This window comes from Cygnus olor, chromosome 5 (genome assembly GCF_009769625.2).
Source record: "Cygnus olor isolate bCygOlo1 chromosome 5, bCygOlo1.pri.v2, whole genome shotgun sequence".
NCBI lineage: Eukaryota > Metazoa > Chordata > Aves > Anseriformes > Anatidae > Cygnus > Cygnus olor.
The window spans coordinates 33,049,688-33,071,761 of record NC_049173.1 but is presented as its reverse complement, the minus strand read 5'-3'; the positions used below and the strand labels follow the sequence as shown (position 1 = coordinate 33,071,761).

At 39.8% G+C, this 22,074-nt stretch overlaps 1 protein-coding gene and 1 long non-coding RNA gene across 5 annotated transcripts in view; both read left to right on the top strand.

The window, feature by feature from the left end:
• The window catches only part of LOC121070440 (transmembrane protein 263-like), a 209,380-nt gene that overhangs the window by 59,578 nt on the left and 127,728 nt on the right, over window positions 1–22,074 (top strand). The gene's annotated exons all lie outside the window — the stretch shown is intronic.
• LOC121070442 lies at window positions 1,161–14,609 on the top strand. The gene is made up of 2 exons (XR_005820088.1): window positions 1,161–1,292; window positions 13,578–14,609. It is a non-coding gene; the product is annotated as an uncharacterized LOC121070442 (long non-coding RNA).

Below are 22,074 nucleotides of genomic sequence, written 5' to 3'. Positions count from 1 at the left end.
TGTTTTCTCTAAAAGAAGGCAGCACCACCAAGGAGCAGAGTCTAGCTGCAGACAGTAGCCTCTGTAGTTCCTGTTCGGATTCAGCAATATAACAAAGTTAATGCTAGATAGGAATTTTCAAAGTGATGCTCAGGTTTGGCGGGGAGGGGAATGAATGAATGAATATTAAAGGGAGGGTTTAAAAGTCTCTTGATATTAGGATAAAAAAAAAAAGCTCGCTCCTGACTAAACATGAAACGAATGGACAAAGTTCATAGATTAATTGATTATCTGGGACACTGAGCACTGTTTAAGTTGATCAGATAATATGTGGTTTGTCCAGCGTCTCTTGGGGAAGTACGTGAAGAGCAAGGTCTGAATCCTAAGTTTTTCTTGCTTCTGAGTGATTTACTCTCTGAACCGTCCTTTCCTATATCTATTTACAAATTACAAGTCACCCAGCATTAGTCACCCCTCTTGTTAACAAAGCCACCTGAACCATGGCTTTATGAGAAAGTAAGCTGAATTTTAGTCCTGAAGTACTCTACTTTGTTCCCTACCTAAGGATGTCACAGCTTCTGTCCGTATTGCATCTCTTCTGTAGTTAAACAAAGGACATGTGTTTTAGAGCCATGCAGTCTGCAAATCAGCTAAAATGACCTCTTACTGCTCCAGGTAGGTTTCTTTGTATTGGTGCTGGAGTAATTCCATGCAGATTTTTCAGACTAATTGAATCCCAGATACAAGAGGTAATGAAGACATAGCTGGTCGCCTACACTCTCCTGAGTCCCTGTGGTATGCAAGGTTGTCCCTACTGAATATTTATGAAGGCCTATCTATTTTATGCCTGAATGTTTATCTGAGAGTAGATGCTTGCGGCCTTGCCTGGAAGAGGATGCCATATTCTCCATCTTCTAACTGTAACTAACTTTTTCATAGTAGCAAGACTCAGCTCTCTCCAGTTATGTTCTTGCTAACATCTTGAATAGTGTATTTTACTGCCTCTCCATGGACATTTTGAAGGTATTGGCAAGCTATTATCTTGGCATCTGATCTCTTACCTTCAAAACTGGATATATTTTTGCCTTTGTGTGTCTGTTTCTGCTCTTTCTGTTATTCACGGCTGTCTCTTTCCATTTTGCTTCCTTTTATCTGAAGTCTCACAGCTTTGGGTAAGGTGTTGTTTAGACCCCTGCATAATGAGCTACAGAATGCATTAATGGAACAATTTAGGGAGCCTCTCTGCCTTTAGCAGTGATTCCTCCCTCTCGCCCCCCTTCTGTGGACTGACTGAATTGACTTCTTTTTACCAGGTGAGGTCTCAGGGGTGTCATTTTATGTCTTGAGTAGATTGAAATTTGGACACGTTTCTTTGGTCCGTGCTTTTCTGTTTTTCAAGTCTTCATATTAACTAAACATCACAGTTTGTATGGCTGGTACTGATGCGTTGTTCCTTTTCATTGCATAGACCATGCATGTTTTAGAGACGGTGGATTTGCAGGAGCAGAGTATAGGAATGTGCAGGTTTCCAATGGAGTGGTCATGATTTGAGCACCAAAGCGAGGTGTGGGAATTTGTTCTCTAAAACCCTCTCTGTCCTCAAGTTTTAGACAAGGAATGTGTATTCCTCGTCTCTGCTCTTCCACCTTTACATTGAAGGAACAAACCTGACTAATTCCCACGAGATACAGCGGTTTTTTTTGGTGCCTTAATAAATGTTAGTAAGTTGCACAAACATGAAAATTGCTGTACAGTATTGCTTTGTAACTTCACAACATACATTTCTCTTTCCCTGACATGAGTAGCTTTGACAACTTAAATGGGTTGGGTTTCTCTGAAGGCTTTGGAAGGAAATAGCAGCTGGTGCAGCTTCTTTCCTTGAGATGTGTTTGCATGCTTTCTTCATATGATTACTGTCTTTTTGTGAAGGAAACCAGCTTTTCTCTAGAGTTACTGATCTCAGCCTACCATTCTTGGGGCAGGACCGAGCTGTACTCTGACTGTCTGCAGAAAGGAGTGGTCTTGGGAGGTTCCCAGACAGCTAAAACAAACCACATAGTTCAGTTCCAGGGGAAACACGTTAGACCCTTGCAGGCAACACTCCTGTGAAGCAGTGCTGGAAGAAGAGGAGAGAGGAGGAATGATCCAGAAGTCTTCCTCATAGATGTATTAGGTAATGTAACGGCCCATGGCCCATTAAAGCTAGGCCATCCCTATTGTGTATTTCGTAAAAAGCTGGTTGGAAACACCACGTTTAAGTGAAAGCTGGAAGGAGGAATGACTAGGAAGTTAAACATCATTTCTGTAGCTGTTTTTTAACTTAATTCTCCAGTGCTTCATGTAAAAATGTTCCAATTTCAGTCATTGTTGTGGATATTCAGTTCCCATTTGGACAATACAGGGAAATGGTCAGCTGCCATCTGCTAACAGAAGTACCAGGCCTCCCTGCAGTGTACACAGATGCGGCTGGAAGATCCCACTAAAGAGCCAGATATTGCATGTGTGAACTTGAAATAAAATTGGCGAGTGCCCTGGGAATGTTGCTTTCTGGGAGTCATGCCCATCACCGAGCTGATTGCATCCATGTGTTTCAGTGCTGTGCAGCTTTTAAAAGAAGTCTGAAGGATTGCTTTGAATATCTCTAATAGAGGAGGATGTGATTTGAAGGGCACTTCTAAAACTACCTAGGTAAAAAATAAATGAAATATGTTAGATAATGAAAAGCCTTTGAACTCCAGTGATGCATCTAGAGTGGTAATGTTCAGTACTTGTTTTTATCTTATTAAATGTATAGTAGCACTTAAATTGTTTTGCTTTAACACCTCCACATAGCACAGGCTGTAAAAAAAGGAGAGTTGACTTCACAGTAACTATTAGCAAGGGACTCTCAAGTCGCACAGTATTATCACTGTTATTGCATATCCTTATGAATATACAGATGGGAGGGACCATTGGATCATTGAGTGTGCTCCTCCATAACAGCAACAACTGCGTGCTAGGTGTTAAGCTTAGAAGTATTCACAGAATATGAGCTCTGTGTATTCTGGGTGTGCTTCTCACCAACTTAGTATGAGTTGATAACCTGTAATAACAGACCAGAAGTTGCAACCATAATATGCCATAAATCAGAACAGGAGGGTTCGAAGGTATCACTACTGTCTTAGGCATATGCATTTGCATAGTATTTATTTGCATAGTGTTTATTTGCTACAATTTGTAGATTAATTTAGGAATTAGATTGGTAGGATTTTTTGCCACTTAAAAATGAGGAATACATTCTGACTGGGATATGAGGCAGTGGCACTGTATAGACTTTCCTTCCACTCCTTATTTTTGTAAATGTTTTAACATCAAACATGAGCAGAATGTATCACTTTGGCATCTGTCCATGTAATTGCACTAAACAGCAACACATCCTACCCAACTTTTTGTCCATCTGTAGCCACTCTCTGGGGCTCGGGAAGAGAGGAAAATATGGATTGACTAGAGGAAGATTTCTATTTTGAATCCTTCAAATTACTTAAGAAGACCTGAATCCGGTATTTGTAGAAAGTAAAAACAATGCAAACAGTGATCCGGTCCTTTTTCAGGACTACATTGGAATGCCAGTCACTTACACTGTTTCTTTTATAAGCTTTTTGGCATATCTTTCAGCAACGCAGGTTTCTTGCTTCCTCCTAAATATGGAAAAACCATTCTAGAGCTTCATTCTAGAGTCTTCATTTTCTGAACTTCACTGCCAGAACTTGGATACAACCATTTTATAACTGCTTGGTCCCCAACTGAAACATTGTTCTTTGACTGAAGTAGTCCAGAGTTCTTCCTGGATGCTTATCCCTTCCACCTACCCTCTCTGCGTTTGCGAGGAGAAACTGATTTCTCTTTTAAAGAGACTCCATTGCTCTAATCATTCTAGTAACCTTTCTGTGTAACTTTTCCAGTTTAAGCCACTCATCCTTGTATGTAGACAAACAAAGTGGTGGTACAATACTTCAAATAAGACTACAAGTGCCTGGAAAAATACTTCGAAAGGATCAGCGGAGACACATAAGGCATTTGGTGAGCAGCCAGCAGCACCGCTGGACCGCTTGTCCAAGCGCTCTCCTGCAGGGAGGCCAGTCCGTGATGGCCTCTTCCCCAGCACTCGGAGCCTCGGCTCTGCGTTCTGCACCTTTCCTGTAAACACATGCTCAAACCCATGCCCCCCACCCCTGGTAGGGAACAGGAGAGGCCAGAACATTAAACAGAGTTTTATCTTACCCACAACAGCTTTGCTTTCAAAACAAGAGGAGATTTGGAAAAACGTTTGGCAGCAGTCCTCCCTCAGCCTCAGGTTTGACAGGATCAGTTAGGTTATACAGGATTCCTCTGTCCTCTGCTCCTGCCATTCCGGAGCTCTTTCAGCCTGCTAATCTCTCTCTCTCTCTCTGCAGCTGTTTGAGTAAGCTTTCCTAGGTGAATTGCTCATATCTTTTTGCTGCTTTTGTACTGCATATCTGTCCTGAAAAACAGGGTAGCGTCTTACCTTCTGATCTTGCTTGAGCAGTCAGTGTGTAGTCTCTGGTGAGGAGGGGATGTGAGACTGGAGTGGGAGGCTCGCGATGACAGCACATCAAGTCCTCTCACACACCAGAGGAAACACAGAGTAGTTTTTACTTGGGCTTGGTGTAGGTGCTACCAAGGGCAAACGCGCTGTTCATTTGCAAATCTGTCCCGAAGCACATACAGATGCCTACTGAGCACCCCTGTCATATGGAGATGAAATGGAAACAAATCTGCTTCATAGTGCCTCAAATTTAAAGCTAGCAGGTATGTGTTTTTTCTTCCTCATGCTGTGAAATCCCTTACTTCAGTGCTTGCAACAGTTACCAACATTGCCTTTTGAAATTGGTCTTTGTTTTCTCCTTGCTTTTGAATCTTTTTTGTATTGATATTTTTCACCTACTGGATGAGGCAGTGACAAGAAAAGGTATTTTCTTCATCTTGGCCTAAGAACGGTGATGGATAGGGGCTCTTGAGCCTATACACCAGCTGCACCATTGCTAAATTATGATACATCTTTGCTTCCATTTCTTTGCTCTCTCATTCTGCCACCTGAAAGAGATAACAAGGGGGCAAGCTGCTTTCAGAGGTGGGAAACCTGAGGGAAGAAGACCATCACAACTAGCAGAAAGAAAAGGGACGCGTTGTAAATGGAAATGAAGAGGTGCCAAACTGAGGTTAGTCATGGGGAGGCTGGAGCAACAGCTGATGGGCAGCGTAAACCCAAGCGGTGCTGGAAGGAAGGTGTGGATATGTTTGGTGTTTATCATTGCAGGCACAGGCAAGTTCACAAATCTTGTTAAAGTGGTCACACAGCAGAGAGGGGTTTAACCTTGACACATACTGAAGCATTTTCTTAAAGCATTCAGTTTTCAAATCAGTGTCCATTTATTGCATAGAAAAAATAGCGTGGGTGCAATAAATCTCTTCCAAGACAGAGAGCTAACAGTAAATCTCTTGTTCTTTTCCCTTTGGAGGAGGCACCAGAAAGCTGTGGTGCATGTGAACTGCTTGCTGGTGCCACAGTGTGCAGTGAGGTTCTTTGGTCCAGTGTACTGGTGGAAGCTGGGCAGGCATGCTGCAGCATTTATGCTCCCTCAGCAAGATTTGTCAGGCACAACTGAGACAAATGGATGGATGTCTTGCTAAATGGTTGGATGTCAGGCTGTTCCTAGGCTGTGGAATTTAGATGAAACTAATGGTAAAGCTCCAAGTAGTAGGGGTAGTCATAATGTACTTTTTTTTTTTTCTGTTGGAAATTAGACTAAGAATTCTCCTATAACTTTTCTAAGCAAAAGCAACAGTTGATTTTACTTTTATTAATTAGGTGCAGTAACATGTACATGCTGTGGATGCACATCTCTGAAAATTTTGCTCTAAATGAATTAAGTACTAGAAAGACCTTTTTAATGCAGTTAACAAAGCAAACAAGCCCCAAACAAAAAATGCGTTTACCTCTCAGTCATTTGTAGACAATTTAATTCTTAATCTAGCATTTCATTTTTACTGAAATTCTAATCTTCCGGTGTGGTAAATGAAGACCTTTTGATTGTTAGGCCACTTCAGTGATGATTTAGGAAAGCAACCCTGCTAACTGGATGCATTACACAACACTTAATTCAGTTGAAGTCATTGTACCTTGGGCACATGTTGGATGTAAGACATGAATTCAGCTGTAGCTGAATAAGAATTTAGCATGGGCTTTCCAATCTCATATCTCTTTAGAGCACCCATTATTCCCCAGAGAAGCACGGAAGGAAGCAAAGCACTTACTTTAGTTAAATAAAATATTAAATTGTCTACTGAACTTCTTGGAAACCTTTTTTCCCTTTTCAGTACTAAAAGGAAAAAATAAAAAGACTTATTTTCATTTTGGTGGGATTTATAGTTTTAATAATGCTGCATTCCCCAGTAGAACTGTCATCCTGTTTTGTTCCTTCTAAAGATGATTTGGAAATTAAAACATCTATCTCTATATTTTTTAAAATAAATCTGATAATATTAATTGAACAGCAGTAGTTTTCATGGATCTATTAAAGCAGACATGCAGACTTCGAGCATTTTTTCTTTCAGTATCCAGAACTTGCCATTCAAGAAATGAAGTTAAAGCTTGTCAAGTTGTGGAATTCCTGTCTGAACTTTTAAGTTGGCTAAATATTTGAGAACATTCTGCAAAAGAGATTTTAAAAGCAAATTATTATTTCAAGATTTTACAGGAAAATTGCACTGAAGAACTGAAGCTTTGAGTTCTTGGCTCAGCCTTTGTTCTCAATTTGTCAGCTTATACATGGGTTGTGCTGCTGATGGTAATGAGTGGCCGATGAGATGGTTGGGAATCTCACAGGTCACCAGGTGAGTTTCTAGATTGAACCTGTGTAACTAGACATTTTGGATCTTAGAGTCATGGGATTGTTTAGGTTGGAAAAGACCTCTAAGGTCGCCGTGTCCAACCATTCACCCAACACTACAAGACCACCACAACCACATGTCTCTTAAGCACCTCCAGGGATGGCAACTCCGCCCCGTCCCTGGGCAGCCTGTTCCAATGCCTAACCGTCCTTTCTCTGAAGAAATTCTTCCTGATATCCAATCTAAACCTCTTCTGGCACAACCTGAGGCCATTGCCTCACATCCTTTCTTGTGTGTAGTTTGTCAGATGCTGTGTTAGTAATTTTGCTTGTGGTGAATTAACCTCAAATTTAGACAGTCCTTAAACTTCATACCTCTATTTCACATGTATTGTGTGTAAACCGAGGACCAACAAATATGTTGGGAATGGAGAGAGAAGGTTTTCAGTGACTCCTCAAGCGTATGAGAACCTAATGTTTGCATATCCGTGGCGTGTTTACAGTGGCACTGGAGAGGCTTTTCCAGAATTTGGGTATTTTATTAGAGGGAAAATACTAAAGCAGTTTGTCTTCTGATCTCTGTTTTTATGAAATGCTGTTAAAATGGTGAGGTATAATCGCTCTCCATCCTCCTGAGCCTGCCCTCTGAAAAAAAAGGTCGCTGTAGGTTTGTGATGCCCCATGTTATCTGTATCTAAATTCAGCAGGCTGCTCTGTTGACTTGATGCATTACAAATATACAAGTTCATAAATGACAACGGCAACACAACATTGGGTAGAGACCTAAATACAAAAGGAGTTTGCAATGTCAGCTTTATTAACATGTAAGCCTCTCTGTTATATTTGTGGTAGCTTATATTGCATCTCTTCCCAGGTTTTCACTGACTCTTATCAGGCAATGCATCTTGTGACTTTTATCTGATTAAGTATTTTCATTATATATGATGAAACAATTTCTGGTAAGCATTGCTGGGGGAAGTCATATTTCCAGTGTATTGTGCCTTGATAGCGGAGGCCCCTTTTTGAATGGCTCCAGTTTTATTAGTTGATTAAAAATCAGCTTTTACAATATACACTCCTCCTTTAGAAAAGTTATTATTCACCTGAACGTAGCTTGTGGAGGTAGATAGAAAGCTTTGAGATGGAGGATTAGAGATTACATTGAGTGAGGTCTCCAGATATTCCAAGTTTGAGATGTAAAGCTCTTTCAAGGATAGAAAATAAATGCCTTTACATAGGTTGAATGGGAACTAATTCCATATGTTGCTCTGGGTGGTAAACATTGATTTCCTCCTGAATACAAGAAGTTTAGAAGGTGTGAAATCATCCTTAATGCAAAGAGCATCAGTGGGGCCAGTTGGTGCGGTTACTGTGGTTTACTGCAGTGCTCACTGTTGTGAATTTAGCAAGGCATTTCTTTTAGCTTTTCAAAGTATGTAAATTTGCAGAGATTTAAGCTGGGAAGCAGCTTAAGGTCTTTCTTATGAAACACATTTGGAAGATGTTCTGTATGTGGCTATTTTCCAGCTTTATTCTTAATATTAAAATCAATAGAAGTTTATGCTCCTAAACCTCTCTTGCAAAAGATGAATTGATGGCCAGTTGTTGGGAGCGAATTACAGCAATACTGTATTGGATTTTTAAGGGAGACAGATAGGTGTCCATCTAACGTTATTACTGCTATTCTATTTTAGCAGATGTCTTCTCTTCCCTTCTCTGTCACCATAATGGAAAAATAAATGGGCTTAGTAATTCTAATGAGCTAGTTGTATTCCTCAGTTGAAACAGAACAAAACCTGTGATACGTTTTAGAATACCAGGATGAATAAAATGTCCTTTTCCTTCGAAGTGTGGTCTAAAGTGCTAAGTTTAACAACTGTTGGTATCCCAGGTTCCATGTTTCATTCTGCCATAGTCACTAAACGTCTACTTTGCCAAGGATTGTCTCAGGAAATCACTATCATTAGGTAGTATACTTCATCTTCTTTAGAAGTGTCACCTTTTTCTCAATTTCTCTGAAGTCAGATAATTTAAAAACAAGAGCTGTAGCAATGATGGATGCATATATAATATTTGTTTGACATCTCCTTGATGAAGGCTGTCAAAAATACTTCATTTCTATGGACATAATCAAATGCCTGAATTCACTTGAGGTATAGAGAAGCAAAAGCCAAGCCTGTCGTCATCTTTCTTAAGGAACAGAAAAAGTTAATATACAGTGAGCATAGTGGCATTGAATTCATAATCACTGGTTTTGCAGTTATAGCAATATTAAAGCACTGGATTTTTTTGGTGCCTGTCAAGTCTCCAACACTGGCATTTGTTAATAGCATGTTCCTTTTGCCTTCCGTGTATGTGAGGATATATCTGTTCATATATAAAGATACATTCTCAGATAAAGTTTGAGACAGAGGTCCTCTGGTGAGGAGTTGGTAGATTGCTCTGTTTGTCTCTGCCAATATAAATTTCAAAAACATGCTTAATAGTAACTGAGTATTATTTTGGGAGCAGTTTGAGTGTCTGTTGCAGATATGGCTTGGGAAATAAAGCAGAAGATATCTGTCATGGTATTTATATCTGGAGAAAACTTCACAGAGTTTTCTCAGCACAGTGGTCTCCAATGTGAAGGACCGCACATCTGCAGAATACTGCAAAACTACTCAGCTCACTGTGCCCACCGATTCACTCTCAAATGTGGGGAGACATCAGTCTGCGGGTCAGTCCTGCACCAGCAATGCTCAGTGTTTTCATTAATGCTCTCCTACACTTCATCTGGATTATACAAATGATATGAAATTGGGAGGGACTGCAAATATGTTGAAGGACACGGCGAGAAATGAGTATACTCTTGACAGGTAGGAGAAGTGGCTTGGGAGGAAGATGGAATGATATCTTGTAAGGAAAAGTGCAGCTTCCTAGACTTCAGAATAATAAACTGCATAACATGCGTGAACAGAGTAGAGAATTAACTGGCTAAGCAGGGGTGTTGTAGAAAAAGATCTGATCTTAGCACCTAGTCTGTCTTCCATTTAACTCAATGTTTTGGAATTGAAAAAAGGATGTCAGAGGGTGTATACTAGAAGATGCGTGAAGTAATCCTTAAGACAGAGTGTGAGGTTCTGTTTTGTGCATGGTCCAAGCAGTAGAAGAGTGTAGAGGAGAGCAGTGAAGATGATCCAGCCTGGAAACCTTGCTGTTTGGAGCAGGACAAAGATCTGGGGCTGATTAGTCTGAAGGAGAGAAGATAGCACAGAGGTATCTTAAGGGTAATCTTCAAACATTTGAAAGGCTGCTGAAAAAAGAAAAGGAATGTGAACTCTGTGTAGGTGCTGGATAGAAGAAGTGGTAAAGAGCTCTAACTACAGTAAGGTAGATTCAAGTTGTGAAATTGTTTCTAGCAGGAAGAAAACTCCGTAAGGTGTTGCAGTAGGTTAGGGTATCGTAGTCTTGATTATTGGATGTCTTTCTCATGTGTTGTTCGATTTTTCTAGGGAATACCATAACCATTAACTCTTCTACGAACTGTGGGTGGACTAGATGACTTTTTAAGACCTCCTTGTAGCCCTTTCTTTTCCCCCTATAACATATTGGACTGCAGGTCTGTTTCAGCTGCTTTTAAGGATGAGACATTTTATAAATGGTATATGCCTTTTAAAGTACATAAACTGGTATAAGTTAGCCTGGTGCTGCAGGTTCCAAATTTCTTAGTACAATCCTGTACAAGATTTGGAAGGAAAAATATGCTTAGAAAGAATAGTAACTTTTACAGACCGTAAGAATGGGTAATTGTCCTCTGTAGAGAAGTGATTTGAGAGTTATGGTTAGGGGTCACATCAAAAACTGCAAGCAAATTTGAGAGTGAAATTGTTTCATTGTCCTTCTTTCTTTCCATTTTATCAAACTGACAATAGTGGAGGGATGTTTTAATTTTTCACATTTCACTTTTTAATTTGATCTATTAAATGAATTTTTAAATACAAACTTGCTTCTTGCACTTCAGACCCTTTTACAATCTGAGTATCTCGGCGCATTTAGTATAAGTGGAAAATTGTATAGAAATTACCTTAACATCCATTCCATACAGCTTTTTACTGCCAACCTCATCATCGAAATACACATAGCACATGCCCAGCTGGTATAACTTAATTATGTTCAATTTGTGTGCTTTAATTATTACAGACCAGTTTTTAGAGTCAATTTCTATGCTTCACCCACGTCTGTTGCTGGCTTAAAGGAACAGCTGTATGAAAAAACACGTTTTCAAGAAGACACGTTAAAAATAATGCATTTGTTTTTCCTTCCTTCTTCCTGTGCTTTCTGTGATCCTTTTCTTTCTAAATGTCAGTTAGGTCAGTAAAATACTATTTTTAAAACAAACAAACAAAAACATGTGTGCAACCTGGGTCAGAAGCTACAGGTGTATTTTGTCTAAAATTAATAGTCTCAGAAATTAGACCTTAAAATGGTTAGAAAAATCTGACAATGTAATAGCAGGGCAATTTTTTGCCTGCTTTGCAGCAGAGGCTACACTGAATGGTTGTCTTAACGTAGCATTGTGAGTGTTAGTTTAAAAGTTTGTTGCTGATGGTGGAAGATCACAAATCACCTGTTGTGCAGCTCAACGTGCTGTCAGTTTTGTGGGATGGAAGTGGATTGCCTGGGAATGGAAGGGGAACTGGAGAGCAGGATGGGATGTTTCCGTAGTCATAGCTCTGTTCCCTCCGCAGCCACTGAGGCATTTCGGTCGGGTGATTCAGAACTTGAGACGGATAAATCATCTTCTGGTGGTCTTGTGGTTGTAGGAAGATTAGGAAAATTGGGCCTTTAATCCCAGGCTTCAGCCAACTGCTTAAAACTTGTCTGAATGGATCTGAGCCAAGGTCTCTGCATCTTCTAAAGTAAAAATTAAAGAACAAAGGAGAAATCGTGTTAGTATTTAGCTGCTTCAATCTGTTAGGATGTGAGATGGCCTTCTAAAGATGAGTTTACAGGGGCTGTTAGCAAACTGATGTCAGAAGTCCCAGCTGGGAGATCAGTTCCCAGCGAGCCTTACTAAATAAATGCATACACACATACCCCCTTCACTGTTTCTGGAAGTTTTACTGGGGGGAGGTCTGGGAACAGGAGAGTGGTGCTGGTCACCTCTGTTGGGTCTTAGGAGCACATCGATTCTCTACCAAGTTGGCAGAGCAAGTTTGGACCAAATAACTTCCCCTGAAGCTCTGCCGTGTGAGCTTTAAGTTCACTGAGCTCCATGTTGTAAACACCAGGAGTGTCCATGTGTTAAGTTCAGTGACTGAGCTGAGAAAAAATTGAATTAACCTAAACCATCTCATTTAACCCCCAAAATGTTTTTGAGCTTGTATTTTGAATGTTAATTTCTAAATGTGTCATTTTGAAGCAAATGGTCCATATTTTGAAAAATTGGAGATTTTTAAAAATTGTTTTGCTTAGGAGTTGGTTTTATTCCATGATGAAATATAGTATCAGATGTTTTTCTTCTCCACTGATTCATTTCTTCTATTCATTCACTAAGCACAGCAAAAATGTGCCCTGTTTTGTTTAGGTGTGTCCTTTTGGACTGTATCCTATAGCCTGTGCTCTGAATAAATTTAGAGGGAGCTTAACTATTTATTGCAGCTCTCTAATTATAACTGCAACAGTCTCAAAATTGATCCAAACTAAATTAAAAACCAAATTGCTGCTGCTGCTTCTGTTCTTTGAATTACCTGAATATTAATTCAGCTAGTGATACTTCTGAAATAGGAGATTTGTTTGTTTGGAAGAAAGAGGGGAGGAACGTTTTCAGCCCAGCTGAGCCTTGACATCAGGAACCCCTCTTGGTCTGATTTCTGATTCCCCACCACCACCACCCCCTTTTTTTAAAAATCCATTCATAAACCCATGTGGCAAAGTGCATGAGCTGCTGGGGAGAACGTGTCAATAATTCAGATCACATTATACTGGCAATTCAATCAAATACAAAGTTACCTACGTTTCAGAGACATTTAAAATTCCTAGTTACGTAGGAAGTTAATTTGAAGGAGCAGCTGAATGCCTTCTGGAAAATACTGAGAGTTTCTCTTTAGTACCCATTCTGCTTGCTTGCTCTTATCGTATATTTTCGGCATTTCTCTAACCTTGTTCTTGATGACAAAAGACATTTGCATGAAAACAGGATCTTTGTTTCTTAACTGTTCATCTGTTCCTGCTGTTTATTTCCCACCTAAAGTCATAATCCTCTGTTTGTGGCATCACAATTGGTCGCAGTGGAAATTATTATGTCGTCACAAACGGAGGATTATGACTTCAGGTGGGGGGATAAGCAGCAGGAACAGATGAACTCTTAAAAGCAAAAATGCTGTTTCATGTAAATGTCCCTCGTAATGAAGAAGAAACAGAGGCAAAATATGATAGAGAAACAGAAAATTGGAATGAGCAGGCATGTGCCTAAACAGTAGGGCAGCAGATTTTCCTTGAGGCAGGAGCAGCTATTTTAAATTAGGGACACGTCCGTGTAGAATTTATTCTTTTAAATATTTTTCCCTCAACTAAAAAAAATACAAAACATTGGTGTTGCTACTCAAATACAAAAATGGCTGCTCAGTTTTGAGAGGGGTTTTTCATCTTTGTCTCATTCCTTTGTGCGTGTGTTTGTCAAATAACTTTTAAACTTAAGGGAGTTTCCCTTTTTGTGCCTGCTGATAGGTGTTTCAAGCCTGAACCCCGCCATTTGGAATGGAGCATCTGCACCATGTAAAGCAGGATGACCATGCTGGAAGCTCATCTAAACCACACTGCTGAGCCAATCAGCCAAATGCTTTTCACGGGCTGCTTCCATTTAATACCACAAGCAGCAAGCTGACATTTCTCTTCAGCATCATAAGATGGAAAGCTCTGAAATACCCAGTAGCAATCTCAGCTTGTACCTTATTTTGGTTTTATCTGAGTTTTTTTTTCCTCCATGTTGCAGCTGCTCTATTCTTTAGTAAAAAGAGGTTAAAAAATTATTGGTGCAAATGAAAAGGTTTATGAGAACGGAAACTAGAATACAGAATAGAAATGAGCATAGGGAAAGATTAATAACAAAGCCTATTGTGGGCTTTCTGTGGTAGCAGCCAATTTGACTTGCTTTCATTAAAATTCTCCTTGTTAGCTCGGGTGATGTGTTGGGGTGATGGACTATTTGATGTCTAAGAAGTGGTGAAAAGTTAGCTGTCTAATGATGGACTAATTAGAAAGCCCATCCTAGCAGGATCCATGGAAATTGATTTGCACAGTGCCATTTTTGCTAATGAGAATCATGAATACATGTTTGCAGTCCTTTACTTACTCTTCCTACCCACAGCTAATGAAAGAGAAGCAATCATTAAGACCTCAGCTACAAACCAGTTTCCTTTGCCTTGTAGGAATAGCCATACTCATAAGAAATTCACTTTTAAATAATAGTCTTGATAGCAAAGCAAGCTCTACACATCTCCCTCCTATAAAATGCCTGCCTTTCCTAGTGCGTCTCTTTTCCAGTTATCCTCACTGAACAGGGAGTCAATATGTTCTGTCTGCAATTTACAGAAAATTGTCGTTACCGTGTGAGACTAGAAGAAACTATAAATATTTGGATTGAGTAAAATTAAAATTAGATGACTTTTCCTACAAGGGCATAACATGTCCATTCACAAGTAGGTCAAACATTTTTAATATTTATGCGTGTAAGACAAACAATAAACCTGTTACTTTCAGTATCTCGTTCCATGATTTTATTTGAGTGCACATTTACCCAGTTGCTTTCAGATGCTTTTAATCTGCCCAGACGGTGTATGCCCAGCCAGGCCCCCATATGGCACAACGGAGATTATCCACAAAATCAGAGCTCTTTGCAGAAAGACCTCCCGAATAAAATGTGGTGTTGATCAATGTGGTGTGGCTACCCTTAAGGAAATCTTCAGTTGTCCCTGGGACTCTATCCTTCTGTCTCCTCCCTAGCATCTTAAGGCTTGCTATCAAACTGGCCTTCTCTGGCCAAAAATATTCAGGCACTGCCTTGCCTTTCTCTTTCACCTGTATATGGTCCTGTAAATTCTACCATAATTGAAGAAAACTGTAGACTTAGTCAATTATCCCTTAATTTAGCTCTTTTAAGTGCATTTTGACTGGTGCAACCAATGGCTGAAATGTAGCATTAGGCTCTAGGAACTAGCTGTTCAATACATTTTCAGTGAAGTGGATGTCCCATAAATGTTGTCAGACAAAGGTGGGGCAGAGGAAGTGGAAGCTAAAAGTGTAAACTGACAAGCAGCTGAGAGCTGAAAGTAAGAGAGCCAGCAAGGGAACGGTGAAATACCGTTGTAGGGAGCAATGAAAGAGCTGGAGGTTGTGTAGGGAAAACCAGAAACAAGGGGATAGGTAGTTTGAAGCTAATATCATGTGCCTGGATTAGGAGAAGGGATAGTAGAGGAATCTGAGAGTGACTTATCAGAAGGAAAAATAAGAATGGCAGGAGGAAGAAGGAAAGTGTTAGTGACTGTATCAGTTCTTTAGCTTTCTTGTTAGTTAATAGCAAGCAGGTGCAGAAACTTTCAAATATCTGTAAGAGATTTTAGTAAGAGAAGGACGGTAATTTGTTCTGGGAAGGAGAGATTACATGCAGACACTATCACAAAATAATAAGATACAGGTTTCAATGTCTAATTTAAATATGATCAAGAGAAGTCCAATTTATTTTAAGGTAACTAAAGAAACTGAGTTACCTCCACGTGACCAGGGAGAAAGATCTTCCATCTTGCAACAAAGGAATTCGAGCAAAGTCAGCACTTTTAACTTTTTTCTGAGGTTGAGCCTGACTGCTTTATCTTGCAAGAGAAGTGCGTGCGTTCACAGTTCTAGTTCAAGGAAGTTCCTTTGCATTAGTTCCCTGAAGCAAAAGTGTTATCTGTTTTTAGCAGTGAAAACAACTGTAAATGTGTTCATCTAATGGCTTGCTTTTTCCCCTCAAAGAGGAGATTTTCTAATTTAAAAATCTACTTCTAATTCCTCCATTCGTGTTTTGTGATGTAGCATCAGTAAAACATATATGCATGTATATTTTTCAGGTATATATTAGGAACAACTAGATATGGTAGGTACAAGATTTGCAATTTCTTTGCTGTTCTGACTTACCTCTCAGCATTAGCTTTTTTTTATTATTCCTTTTTGTTCCTGTAATGGAAACTACATAAGGGATTAGGAAGAAACATCAAACCCATATACACTTTTTGCACTGTTATTGGAGTGGGTTTTCAGCCTACTTATAATGCATGCCATTTAACATCTAAATCCTCTGACCATTATGTTGACACATAAAAAGAAACAAAGAACAAACACTTTCTTTAAATTAGCCTTTTTTGGACTTTGTTGTGTTCAATACTTTAAAAAAAAATATGAAAACGAGCCTGCAAAAGCACTTGCATCTATGCACAGCTTAAATAGAGATAATACAAAATGGCAATCAAGGAAGATTATCCAGTACAGCAGACTAGAAAAGATGTATTTCTAGACCATAGTAGGACTTTGATAACTAATAATTCTTTTGAAAAATAAATGATGAAAGGTATGGGTATACAGTAACGTGGTCCACTGGCATAGCATAACATACAATATTGATGATTGATTATCATTTTGACGAAATGCTGCTATATACGGGCTCAAATGTTTGGGTTTAATTTAAAGCTCGTGTCATACAGCTGTTTACTTATAATGAAAATATGCTAGATTAATGGCTTGTTGGCCTGTTTGGGACAGAAAAAAATGTTGATATGGGGAAATAGTTTGTAGTGTCATTTGCTCTTGTACGATTCTGATAAACAAATTAGTTAACTGTAATATATTGTGTAAAACAATCTCTGAAAGCATTCTGGGTGATAGGATTAGGGCGAAGATGTTGTTAACATTGCACATGTAACTGAATATCTATTTGCTGCTCTGAAGTCTGTTGTGTTCTTTCTGTATAGAAAAACACCCGTGTATCCAAGGAGCTGCTGTATTGTACGGGATTTGATAGCTGTTTAAAAATAGATGTAATGGGGAGTTGGAAGCCACTGGACGACAGTGAATTGTCTGTAGTAATTACAGAACGCTCTGTGAACAAACCTTTTAACCTCCCAGTGTTCAGGTCAGAGACGTAGACTTCATAGGCACAGTGCTACTTGGCTGAAATGGACCAAAACAATAAAGGAAATGCCACGTTAATAAGAAAGCAATGAGTGATGTTAGAAACCTAAGAGAAAAACCTGTTAGAAGAACACCAGTCATCTACCTAGCTGGTATGTCATCCTGCCACATAAGAAGAAATCACCTACACGGTTCTGTTCTCACCTCAATGCTGCCTTTGTGCTGCTTTGCACTCCCTCCCCCTTCATAGGTGCTTCTTGTCTTTCTTCCCTTAACATGCCCTTTCCGTTTCATTTTCCAAGTGGCGTTGTGCTGCCACCTGTGCAGGCTCAGTTTCCCACTGTGGAGAAAGAACCTCGTTTCCTCTCTTCTCCGTAAGCATGGCCAGTGGTGTTGCAAAGCCCAAAGGTTAGCTGAGGTGTGTCTCTTGTCCTTGCTTAAGTTGGAGACCTCTAAGTTTTGTTTTTCTTTAAGATGGTATTAAAATGCAGCCATTTACAACTAGGGAAATCAAAGCCCTTGAACAGTTGGTCAAGTAATAAGCATTCATATTTTGGTGAGTCTGTCCTGGATTTAGTAATTTGTTTAAGACTGGTCAAATATTGGAAGCATCTTCATCATTTGCTGAGCTGTAGTTGTAACAGCAAGAAGCTACAACAGGGTAGGGTCAGGCTGGCGTTAAGAAAAGGTTCTTCTCCAAGAGTGTGGTCGGGCACTGGGACAGGCTCCCCAGGGCAGTGGTCATGGCACTGAGCCTGCTGAAATTCAAGGAGCGTTTGGACAATGCTCTCAAACATGTGGTCTGATTTTTGGGTGGTCCTGTGTGGAGCCAGGAGTTGGACTCAGTGATCCTTGTGGGTCCCTTCCAGCTCAGGATATTCTATGAAATGGTTATGGAAGACCTATTGTGCATTTTCAGTGGGATGGTTAGGAATCCTACAGCCAGGAAACTCAGGAAGCCTCTGTAATTAAGGTGATGAATCACAGTGTTAAAGTCAATTTAAGCAGCTGTGATTATTAGAATAATTTTTGAGGAACTCACTGGTAGAAAAATGTCTTTAATAATCACACTTCATATTACACATTAAAAAATTGAAACCTTCAGTTTTTTTTTTAATATAAGGGATGCATATAAAGAATAAGTAAGTTATATCAGTTTATGGGCTCTGTTACCTAGTCATCAGTCATGTAAATTTGCTGCGCATTCTGATTTCATCAGAGAAGTTTGTTTATCCCTGGGGAATCGGAACAATGAGCTTGTGAGTCACCCTGCATTTGTGTAGCCCTCCTCAGCAGCCCTCCCCCAACAGCTTGTCATAGCAAAACCAAAAATTAATCTGCTTTGCACTTTAGGGTCTTCCCCCGCCTGCAACTCATGTGTCCTTGACTGAGTGAAGTCTGTTGTCTCTGGGGTTTAATAAACCAGATGAGGTGAGGAAGAGAGAACCCCACAGGATTTTCTTGCTCACCATGTTGAGGACCAGCTGGCTGATGTGCTCTGCCTTCCCATGGCTGTGATTTTTTTCCCTCTTTTATTCCCTTCACAGTTGGGTAGCATCATTTAAAAAAATAAAAAATAAAAAAAATCCCCACAACAACTTTGATAATCTGCAGTAAAGAATCAGATCTGTAGCTTTATTCAAAACTTGAGACAGAATAGAAGAGGCATGTTTATGGTTTTCTCTGCTGACATTTTTCAGTCCACACTAAAAAGAAATGAAGACACTTGCCTAGGGAAACATCTTGGAGAAGCAGGGAAAAAAATAATTTAGTCAGAAGAACTGCGGTTTTGATTCATTTCTTAGTTGCTGTATCTACCCTATAGCCTGAAGTCCCCCAGAATACTGTGGCTATAGGTCACAGAACACCAATTTTCTTAACGTATTTTTGTTAGGATTAAGTCTTACGTCCCATTGTCTCAAGAACTCTGGAAGTTTGATACCGCAGAAGTTCTGTGTACAAAAGTTGCAGAACAGATACGATAACGTGATGATCACTGGACCCAACGTGAGTGTAACACTTAGCTCCTCTGCTCTCACTTGCTTTGTCCAAATGACTCAACAGCACAAGAGTAGGAATTTGGAAAACCGCAGCTCAGATATGAACCATCTGTTAACACCAAGCAATTAATTAACTTAGCACCAATTGGGGTTGGTTTCCCCTAGTGAATGTGCGTTACGTATACAGGCTTTGTAGGCATTGTCTCTGCAGAACAAGACTTTAATTCTTAGTTAGGCATGGTTCCATCTAATTTCAAAATGTGCATTTTCATCCAAATCCAGATGCACAGAGTAGCCCTGCCAGAGAGACTGGCACTTTTTTCCTGTAGGAACTTTGGGTACCAAAGCTCTGGTACCCAAATTCCAGTAGGAACTGTAACCTTTGTTTACCCTCTAAATAAATAAATAGTTCATCTACTTGTAAACGCTGGCTATTATTGACATGCTATGTAAGTATTCAGGTAATTTTCTTATTTCTTGGACTTCACTGAAAGAAATGATGCTTGTTCCCATATCCCAGCTGTTACTGCACCGGCCAGTAAAGACTGGATTCCAGTTTACCAAGTGACCTACATTTTTTCCCAAACATACTAAGTTTTATGAAAGGCAGTTTTCAGTGGTACATATCTGAAAACTAAGGGATTCTCTCCTAAAGCTATAGGATGCCTCTGGGCTATGGTAAGTAGTGACAAAACAGGAGACTGCTTTATCATTGTTGGGGGATGAAGAGGAACACGCAGTAACTGTTACTGAACGTGGCATCTGACTTGCTATGACAGGCAGGCATTTTAGATAGCACAGGTATGTTCTCCATTGTATTATGCATGCAAAGAAAGAAGCGGATGCATAGAAAACAGTGTAAAATACATTACTGTATTTCATACGTGCTTAATATGCTTAGATGTTCTTAGTAATTGGTGGTGTGCTTGGGGAACTGTAAGTTTAGTCAATATTCAAAGCAACAGTTGTATTCAAACCCAGTCAATGCAACCCTCTTTCTTTCCCTCTCTAAATAAATTCGAAATATGTGGGTGTTTTACCATATAATTACCTATTATATGTGAGAAGAGAAGTGTAAGAGGTGTAAGATCATTTACTGGCACTGGAAAAAGAGAGTAACTGACTACCACCCATCCAGTGATTAAAGTGCTGATGCTTCTGACACTACTAGCTACTGTCAGGAGAAGCCAGAAGTGAGATGACGTGAAGGACTAAGCTAGGAGAGAGAACTCTTAACAGTAAAAATGTAGACATGATGTTCTTACTTTCAATGGATTTTTTAAATCTTAATTTCTCTTTGTGAAACTAATCTTACAATATGGAGGAAGCCAAAGGGGGAAGGTGAGAAAGGTCAAGTGGTAGACATCCATGTCTGATGCTGTTGCAAAAATGTTTAATTTATATTAATTTAATGATTATACTAATTTGTATTTGTGTAAGCAGGTAGAATGTGGATATTCTGCTTTTCATACTTGGAACTCTACACTGAAATATTACTTCCATCTATCTGCCATGTTACACTGCAGATCAAGCGTGAAACAGTCAAGAATGTGCCATGAAATATTTTTATTAGACAGTTTTCATCCTAGGAACTTGATGGGATATCGTATGTTGTACAGTGGTATTACTCTGAGTATGATGGTGCATATGGGTGTGAGATGCTTTAAGGCTTCAGAAAACAGTAAGATGAGGGAAGGAGGGATGAGTGTTTGTCTTTCCTCCATGCTTCTCTGTCAAGATTTTAGCTGAACTTTTATATTAAGGGGTTCTGGAATTCTGCATAGGTGCATCCATAACGAAGTCTTGTCTACCTTACTCTAATAAGCTGACTTTGTTGCAGCAGTGTTGCTGCTAATCTTAGGACCAGAGCCCTCCTTCAGGAGATTTCAGGTCTCTCTGCACGCCTAGAAGCCTCTGAAAGAGACTAGGAGAAAATTGGAGACTTGCATGGGCTAAACCTCCAAATAGCTGAGTTTTTCACAGGTGAAAATGGAAGATCAATAAGGTGAGGGTTCAGAGCATGATTCTCTACTGCTGTGTTGTGAGTCAGAGCAGCATGAGAAATGCTTTTTCTTTGCAGCAGTAAAAGTTGGGCGGTCACTGGGGTGAAGTAGCAAGGAGTGCTTAGTGGCAGATGTTGTGTTGCAGCACAGTTTCAGCTTGAAAGTGTGGGGGTAGAAAAATCAGATGAGATCAAACACTTCATAGTATTGCTTCCAGCGGAGCTCCATGGAGGTGAATAGATGGTTGGGACAGCTATGAAGGAGAGTCAGATGAACTGAAGAGCTAAATCTAGTGTCTGCTGTTGACAGTGTTGAGAACAGTGATTACTGAACATTTGAGCTGAGATCTCTGTAGTAGCTCTCTTACTACTTGCTAAGGACCTATGGAGACATCTGTAGAAACAGCCAAGGTTTTAGCAGAGTGAGCCTACAGTGTCCTGGCTGTGCAGCACTAGCTAGCTCATGAGCAGGACATGGTACACAGCCTGAGCAATGCAGACAGCGCTGGAGCAGAGATGTCCCTTCCATTAGGATATTCTTTGAAGGCCACAACTAGCCTGTGTAACTTGTGAATGTACCTACTTACGTGTAGCTACTAATTACCATCATTCAACACCCAGGGTGTGCAGTCATACCTTTCTAGAATGTGTCAGTCTTTGGAGAAAATACAAATGTAGGCAGGCAGGTTGATCCAGGTTCCTCCCTCCTCCCCTGAAGAGCTTTAGGACAAGATTTTTGAGGGAGAAGAAGAGTAAATGCTAACAGTTTGTTCTTGTGTGTTCTTTGAATTTAAGGGAATATGTTAGACTCACTGGTGAAACGGAAGAAAATCCTGGCTGAACTTATGGCCATCAAAGTTGAACTTAAGAAGAATTGGGCAGAAAGAAGTTTGCAGAGTCTCAGGGCATTCTAATAAGATTTGAAACAAGGCTTTCTGTTTTTTATGAATATAAATAGCGTTCAAAATTACCACTAAATAGGCTCCAAAAAGTAAAATTCGTGTTAGGAATGTTAGTGATTGTTAATAGAGGAACAGAGAATAAAGCAAAACATCTT